This window comes from Nicotiana tabacum, chromosome 20 (assembly GCF_000715075.1).
Source record: "Nicotiana tabacum cultivar K326 chromosome 20, ASM71507v2, whole genome shotgun sequence".
NCBI lineage: Eukaryota > Viridiplantae > Streptophyta > Magnoliopsida > Solanales > Solanaceae > Nicotiana > Nicotiana tabacum.
Genome location: NC_134099.1, coordinates 127,222,055 through 127,230,772, shown reverse-complemented (window position 1 = coordinate 127,230,772; position 8,718 = coordinate 127,222,055). Strand labels below are relative to the sequence as shown.

At 35.1% G+C, this 8,718-nt stretch overlaps 1 long non-coding RNA gene across 1 annotated transcript; it reads right to left on the bottom strand.

The window, feature by feature from the left end:
- Window positions 1-5,716: 5,716 nt before the first annotated feature.
- Window positions 5,717-7,378, bottom strand: LOC142174961 (uncharacterized). The gene is made up of 2 exons (XR_012704145.1): window positions 6,963-7,378; window positions 5,717-5,885 (listed from the first exon to the last, which is right to left on the bottom strand). It is a non-coding gene; the product is annotated as an uncharacterized LOC142174961 (long non-coding RNA).
- Between the last annotated feature and the right edge of the window lie 1,340 nt (window positions 7,379-8,718).

The window sequence follows — 8,718 nt, the reverse complement described above, 5'->3', positions numbered from 1 at the left end:
TAGTAATAGAGAAAAGAGAGAAAGTTTTGAGTATAAGCGTGTGTTCTTGAACTCAATGGTTTGTGTCTCTGAAAGAAGAGGGGGTGTAGGGTATTTATAGCTTTGAAAACGAGTAAAAGGTAAGGTAATAAGTAAAGTCTTAACACAAACATGGAAACAATCACAAGTCAGAATCAATTAACACAAGTGATTCCCTTTAATTAAGGAATTACTGTTTAACGGGTAGTAGCAGGTTTAATTAAGGAAAGAAATCAGTTTGGTGACAGATTGATTATTGCCATATAAGGGGCAGTAAAAGTATGAAGTAAACAATCAAGTCTAAGTACAAAATAGGTTTATTTTGGGAAAGGATTCGGCAAGGTAAAACATCACAGTAAAGGGAAAGAAATCAATTAATTTTGAGCAGGCGAGTGAAATTAGGGTTCATAAAAGAAAAGCTTTTGCAATCAGTCCCAAGATCAAGATCAATCACGGAAGAAACATGATTCTACACTTCAGTATATAAATAGAGTGAACAGAAGCATCAGACATGCGAGGCCAATCATATTGGCAAAAGAGATAACACAAACATACAGTAGTGGCAGAAATAAGCTAGGATTCAGTAGTAAGAAAAATATTCGAAGCTCAATAGTCAAGTAGGTCAAGTAGTTACATAGAATCAACAGTGAAGAAGAATATAGTATCAGGTAATATAAATCAGAAACAAGTAAAGGTCTCACAGTAGTAATAAGTGAGAAAACCCCCTTTTAAGAAATTAGGGCTTCGATAGTAGTCGAGTTTAAGAGATGAAAAGAACTCAAATCAGATAAGTCAAACAAGAAGAAGATAGTCAGAAACAAAGAACTTAAAACAAATAACGAAATCACAAACAACATTAAAATCAGAGACATGATCGTTAAAGAACTTAAAGGAAAACCCTAATCGTTGAAAAATGAAGAGTTGTTTTGAAAGAAAATCGAGAGACCTTTACGAAAACACTTAAGAAGTTCGTAGTAAGCACAGATCTAAGATAGGTATGAAGAAAATTGAAAGATCTTAAAGATTAGGGTTTCGGAAAACCTAGAAAAGGTGAGAAACACCTTGAAAGTTACCGATCTAACCAGGAAGGTCAAGGATCTGCCTTGAAATGCCATGAATGGCCAGAGAAAGGTCATGAATGGCCGGAGAAAGGCCATGAACAGAAGTCGAGCAAGGACTGGACCAGATCCCTTCGAGGTTTGTCCATGAAACCATAGAAACAAACATCTAGAAGCCATATAAGGCTGATACACATCTCCAATGGCCATGAGAGGCCATGGATTAGGTAGGGGTTGAGGTGGATTAGGGTGGGTTTAGATGGCGGCGGCTAGGATTCGTGTGAGGTTTCAGAGAGAATTGAGAGAAGAAGGATTCAAGAGCGGCGTTTGGTGAAGAATGAGGTAGGTTTAGGGGTCGTTTAAGGTTAAAAATGAAAAGGACGAATATTGGCCGTCGATCTGAATGATCAATGACCTGGATTAAAGAGGGTAGGTGGGGAATCCGGGTTGGATTTTTTAATTGGGTTAGGGGTCGGGTTTGAATGGGAATTGGGCCAGGGAAATTGGGTTTAATTTGGGGTCAGATTTAGACTAAAATTGAAATGTAATTGGGCTATTATTTAAATAGCCAATTTTCCCTTTTCAAATTATAAAAATAGTAAATTAATTTCTGAAAATAAATTAAAATCAGTAACATGATTTCTAACTTATAATTAATAGTTTAAAAATACAAGACTTAATTTTATGAATATAAAACACAATTGAATCTTAAAAGGGCTAATATTATAATTATATACAATTTGGCTAAAAAATACTAAATAAATTTGTAAAAAATATACAAAATTTACCTTAGCTATATTTTAGCATAAATATAAAATCCCAATAAATGAATTACCAAAATAGCAATTTTGGAAATAATTATTGGATTTTTATGGATAAAAGAGGGAAATAAATTGATTTTAAAACCCTTTAAAAATTATGAAAAAATAATAAAATATTTGGACATACTTATATATGCATATTTATGCTATTTTGAAGGTATTTTGCATATTGAAAAATATAGGAAAATATCAACAACAGCTGGTGTAGAAGGAGAGACAGTTGTTATCGGTTCAGAAGTTGGTGGTGGAGGAAGGTCAGGGATTGAACTCCTTCAGCCAGAGGCGTCGACAGGAATCAAAAAACCGGAATCGACATTTTCAATCAAATCTATTTCCGTAAAGAGGTTTTGAACTTCCCTTTGTGGTGGTGTTCGAAGCTCTCCCAGCTAAGTATTCGATGGAGCCGATGAAGGTCTTTTTCTTCTCTAAAGGGCAACCGCTTCATCATCAGTTTCTTCATCATCAAAGACCACTATAATCGGTTCGATTGGTGTTTCTTTCACTTTTTCTCTCGAGTCTCATCCAAGGAGGTACATTTCCTAGTTGGTTTCTTGTTTTTGCGCTGGGGACTCTAAGAGGAAGCACCTTCACCAAAAGTGAGAGTGGAATCAAGGGCTCTCCTCCGGTTAAGGGCATTTTGCAGTACCCGTTCAGCTTTTATCGGATCATCGAGGGCCTCGATGTCAGGGCAAACAACGTATCCCTTTGGAACTCCTGTGTGGTACAAAAAGGTAGTTAACAAAATTTTTCTAAGTTTTGTTGTAAGATTGAAAGAAAGGAGGAGGAATTTTTTTTACCATGATTTTTGGCTTTCCACTCATATTTTGGGGCCAATTCTTTCCACCTCCAAGTTCAGGTGTAGTGATATTCAAAATTTTATGTTCCCATGGGGCCAAGTTCTGAATTCGTGGTGGTTTTAATGAGTAGCTAGAATAAGAAAAATATAAAGTCAACAAAGAAGGAAAGTCTTTTAAAACATGGAAAGAAAAAAGATACCTGTAACTTACAGACAAGATTCCATAATTCATGAAAAGTGGGTGTTGTGATCGGGAGGATATCCCTGGTAGCAATAACAACAAACCTTTCCGTCCACCGCACGCCATACTGATGGGCTTGCTTGTGCCAAACAGATTTGGTACCAGTGGGAAAATTCTAAAATTTGTGGGTCAATGTTTTTACCCAATCCCAAGGTTAAAGGGTATTTATAAATATACATGGACCCTGATTTGGAGAAGGTAGATCTTTCTATTTCATTAGGGGAGAAGATTTTAATATTGTTCCATTCGCAGTCTTCCTTCGCAATATAGATACTGGAAAAAATGGATGGAAGAAGGGTACCTTCGAACAGGCCTGTGCCTGCACTTTTGGGGTTAATGGGATCCTTTTGTTCTTGAAGATCAAATTTGGTGTTCAGTTGAAGAGGTATGATAGAATTCACGGTAAGGTTTAGACTCAACATCAACCTCTTTAGTTTTATTTTTTTTGGGCCTCCACCGAAGCGAAGACCAAAGTTTTCGAGGACAGTAATGTTAGAAGACATGACGGTAAGGAATTTGTGAAGAAAGATGTTGCTGAGAGAATTGAGTTTTGCAAGTAGGGTTCTAAGGTAAATTAGAGAAGAAGAAGGAGTTGTAAAGTTAAATAGTAAAAATTATGAGTAATGACGAAGTTTATAGACGGCAAAAATTGTGATCATGATTACCTAGAAAACTAGCAAAAATATTTGCCAAATCGTGGGGTAACACGTGTTCGGGCCATTAAATGCGAAGAGGCTTGCATCCTTTCAAGCGTAAGAAACTGTTCGAAAACTTGCCAGCTAAGGAAATAGGTCTTCTCTTCTTTTCGGTAACACTAAAGCATTGTCACCGGAAAATAGGAGGACTATCTGTATGCGGTAAAATTGGTTAGAGACAGTTGGACGGATGAAGAGGTGACACGTGGAGCTGAAGACAGGTAGGATGTGAGTCGGCAAATAGTCGATAACGGTTGCAAGCATGCGATTGGTGCTGGATGAATTTCGAAGACAAGGTAACCGATAACAAAGGTTTGAAGAATTGATATAAGATAGCATTCAATGAGCAGCTGTTACAGAGAATATCTCCATTTGTAGCCAACCGTTATGCAACCATCAATAGCGATTTTATTCTCATTCAAGATAAGCTTAATTTGGGGATCTTATCTCCCTAAATAGAGCTATAAATAGGAGGATTAATATTCATTGCAGGGCACAAGAAACATTTTGTACACAAAAGCTATATTCTGCTCTTAAATTATAAAATTATTTGCTTTCTTTTGTTCTTGATATTGTTCATACTATTGCTTTCGAAGAAGCTCATCATACCAACAGGCTTGTATTTCTTGAAGTTATTTTTACATTCTTGATTTCATTCGTGTTTATTTCATATTGTTGGATCAAGTTAATTCACGTGTAGATAAATTATGTTACAAATTGAACTGTACCGTTTTATAAGTAAAAACTAATACTAATTTGTTTGGCTAAGTTCAAGCTAAAATTACTCTTAACGTTACCGTATGATATTGTGTTATATGCCAAGTTCGCATGAGTTTTGTTAACCATATATGCAATCTCTCTGTTTCTTTTTGTTAATCTACTTTTTGGGGAGATTGTAAAGTGATAAGTACTTACTTTAAAAGAAATTATTAGGGAAATGAAGCCATCTCTAAATTTCAATTTTAAGTTTTATCTCAAAGCTGATTTAGGGTCACTATCAAAACCCTTTATTAGATTTTGTGTTTGACTTTTCCTTTAATTGAAGAGGATGTTGACCCAATAAATGGTGCCATTTCTTGGTCTCCAATCACGATACTATTCCATACCATCTCAAGGAAATAATATGGGCCACCCATGTGGGACCCTAAAAAATAAAATAAAATAAGTCAAAAGAGGGGGGAAAAGGAAGAGAAAAACATCCATGGGAAATAGATGTGTCATTTAAATAAGAATTGTCTTGTTTAAATTAGTTTATATTTTTATTTTCAACCGTAATTTTTCCCTTCTCAAGAACAACTGACAAAATTCTCTTCTTCCTTCCAAAAGTTCTTATAAAATAGATTTTGAGAAGAGCTACCGGTGACGATGTTCTATGAAGATTGGAGCAATCTTCTATAACATGTACAATTTTGTCTTTAAACTTTTCAACAAAACAAATCAATGAAATTTTTAAACTTGTTTGTAGTAGGTAATTACGTTGATGATCTAACAAAACAAATCAATGAAATTTTTGGAAGAACTGTGCGTATTATTGATCCTCTTGACCTTGACTTTGAAAGATTCATCAAGTTAGTTCTATCATAATCAGTAGGACATTTTCACCCAACGAAATGTTAAACAAACCTAATAATTTTATCACGGTTCATGACTAGCAAAACAAAAGGACCAAAACACACACAGACGTACACATCTTTGTCAAAGACAAGGAACAGCAAGGACGTCTCAATAAAATTTATGGTCCAAAGCCAAATTTTAACAAGGGCCTCTTTTTTCTATTTTTTGTCTATAGTGTAATTATCCTAAAAAAAATTATAGTATTAATATTTACATTGGTTGTTTTTCTTGGTCTATAGTGTAGTTATCATATAAAATATAATATAAATATTAATATTGGTAAGAAAATTCAATTTAATAAGATGTTAGCCACGTATCTACAATGTGTTACCTTTGATCTTGTCACGACCCAAATTTTCAACTATAGGGTCGTGATGACACCTAATACAACTTGCTAGGTAAGCCAAAAATTGTCACAATAAACAAAGCAGTTTAACAGTGGAATCATCATAATAAGGATAAAGAGCGAAATCTCATAAATGCACAATAAGGCTACAATTCGGGACAGAGTCCCGCCATACCAAACAATACACGTCTAAATCATACCAGCCAAACAAGCAACTCCGAAGCAAATGGAGCGCACCAACATTTTCCGCTGAGCTGATAGCCTACTTGGAGGGCTCTCGACCTGTCTATCGGGACCTGCGGGCATGAAACGCAGCATCCCCAGGCAAAAAGGGACGTTAGTACAAAAAATGTACCGAGTATGTAAGGCACATAAATAAGTACATAACAGACATGGAAGAAATATAGAGTACTTGACTCAACCTGTAAGTCTAAATGACTCTGTAAACCATGAAAGACTTTTAGCGTCATGCATATGCATATGAATATCATGTCGTGCATAGGTACATGTCTCATAAAATCATCAGGCTCTGAGGGCATCCCATCATATTATATTGGCCACTATGGGAAAAATCATCAACGTATACCAGCTGATCAGGTGGTGGTGCGTATAAAATGACATAACCTTTCCCATATCTCATATTTGAATACATACCCATATATGCGTATATAACGCCGTTTGAATCATATTTCAGCCATTGTGGGCAACATCATCATCATATACCAGCTGATCAGGTGGTGGTGCGTATATAACGCCGTAACCTTTTCCCATATCCCGTATACATATATTTACATATATATGCGTATATAACGTCATCTGGTCATGGGTCAATGCACATGAATGCAATGCATAAAAAGTACGTCTATAACGCCGTTTGAATACATACATATATATATATATGCGTATATAACGCCATTTGAATACATACCCATATATGCGTATATAATGCCGTTTGAATCATATTTCAGCCACTGTGGGCAACATCATCATCATATACCAACTGATCAGGTGGTGGTGTGTATATAACGCCGTAACCTTTTCCCATATCTCATAGACATATATTTACATATATACACGTATATAACGCCATTTGGTCATGGGTCAATGCACATGTATGAAATGCATGTGACCCATGTATGAAATGCATGAAAATTACGTAATAGTCTCAATATTTCTTTCAGATAAATTTTCCAACTGCGTATTATTCTGAGACCCACGAGCAGAAGATAATAATATTTTTCATGGGGAATCAAGAATATAGACACCCCTACTATCTTTATGAATAGAGTAATTTATGGAAACTATGTGTTTGCTCTTTTCGTCTGTACAATATGGATCATGCCAAAAAGAAAGAAGAGATAACCTTAACATACCTGGAGTAAGAAAAAATCCTTGAATTATATTTCCAAAACATGTGGGATTAGTTAAAGAACCATTCTCGGTCAAGAGCTTCAAAGAGAAAATCCCTTAAACCACCATTTTATTTTCAAACCATCCTCTCATTAGTATTGTAACTACTAAGATTACTACAGACTTTTCTTCCAATCAGCTACTGGCAACTCAGAACACTTTCTAATCTTTCCATTTTCAATTGGAGCTGTCAAAACACATCCAAAGGAATCTTCAATGAACTTCAATTGCCTTTTTCCCATTATTTTCATTCTCAGTTACTAACACAAGTAAAAGGAAAATAAGAAAACCGTTACAGATATATGTGAGGACAACATATATAGTTGAACTAAAAATAATGGACAATGACAAGTTCTATAAAATCTTAGGAGAAAATGTCGAAAACTCACTTGTTATAGTATTTTCTAATGTTTTCTTTTTAAAAGCAATACTAGCCGTACATTATCTTTAGCCAAATGAGATATACTTATCTCTTTAGAAGTTGCCATCCAGCAAATTAATGAATGAGTCACTTTTCTTGATTTGTATTGTTGCCACGTGATTTTCTTATCTCGATCATTTTAAATAATTACCAATTTATCCATATAATTAAGAATTATCTCAAATTACTTAAAATACTACCCATTTTTAACACATTTTATATATATACCCTACTATCGTGGTCATATGGTACCTTGCATGGTACTAGTTTATAATTATCGGGTATTATCGCTCGACCCGTATTTTATTCCAAATTGGCCACTTTCAACGGAACTTCTTTTCTTTAATTCGTGTACTCCTTTATCCTTCATAGCACTTATTTATCGCTTGTTATAAATAGTGTAATACTTATAATCCCAAAATAAATCTCATTCCCGAATTTACGTCGATTAATCTTACGACGAAACTTTAACGTACGACGACGCTTTGACGTACGAAAATGCGAAATATAATATCTTATTTTCGGACTTTCATCACTTTACTTATGGCGTACTTTCTCGCACGAAAACCTGGGGTGTAACATTATTCCCCCCTTTGGAACATTCGTCCTCGAATGTTGACTGGTGCTCTAATCATTTTCGTAACTTATGTCTTCTGAATACTTTGTACTCTTTTTCCATCATGGCTGTTATGTGAGTAAATCCAAATGCTAATGCATCCCCCCTTTAGGCCTCTTTCACACACCACGACTTGTGGTCGGAATTCGTCCAATCTTGTTACTGTTGCTACCTTTTATCATGTAGCATGTACAACTTCTTCCTACTATGTGCGCCTATGAGACTCTTTCCTTTAGCTTTTAGCTAATCGCCTTTCCATACTTTTGGAACATATACAGAACTTGACAAAATGTCCCTTTGGGTATCTATAGGTGTACTGAAGTTCTTTGCTCGGTACTTTGTTGAACTTACGAATATTGCTATATCTTGTTTCATAGATCCAGTTATCTATCTGTATGACTTTACTACATCTAGATAGGTCATACTACCAAACTCCAGGTTACTTTCGTTGTTTATCCTATAAGTATAAATCTAAGTCCTTTAATGTTTCCTCACAACTGTTCATCTTAAGAATGACAGTCTAATCTCATCTCATACTTTTATAACTTTTATCCATCCATTGTTGATCCACCTCAATGTTGATCTACAATCTTTCATTGATAACTTCAAACTTCTTACATAATACATTGTCACTAGGGCTTACATTGCATAGAGGAATATTTGAAGTATTTTCCATAATCAT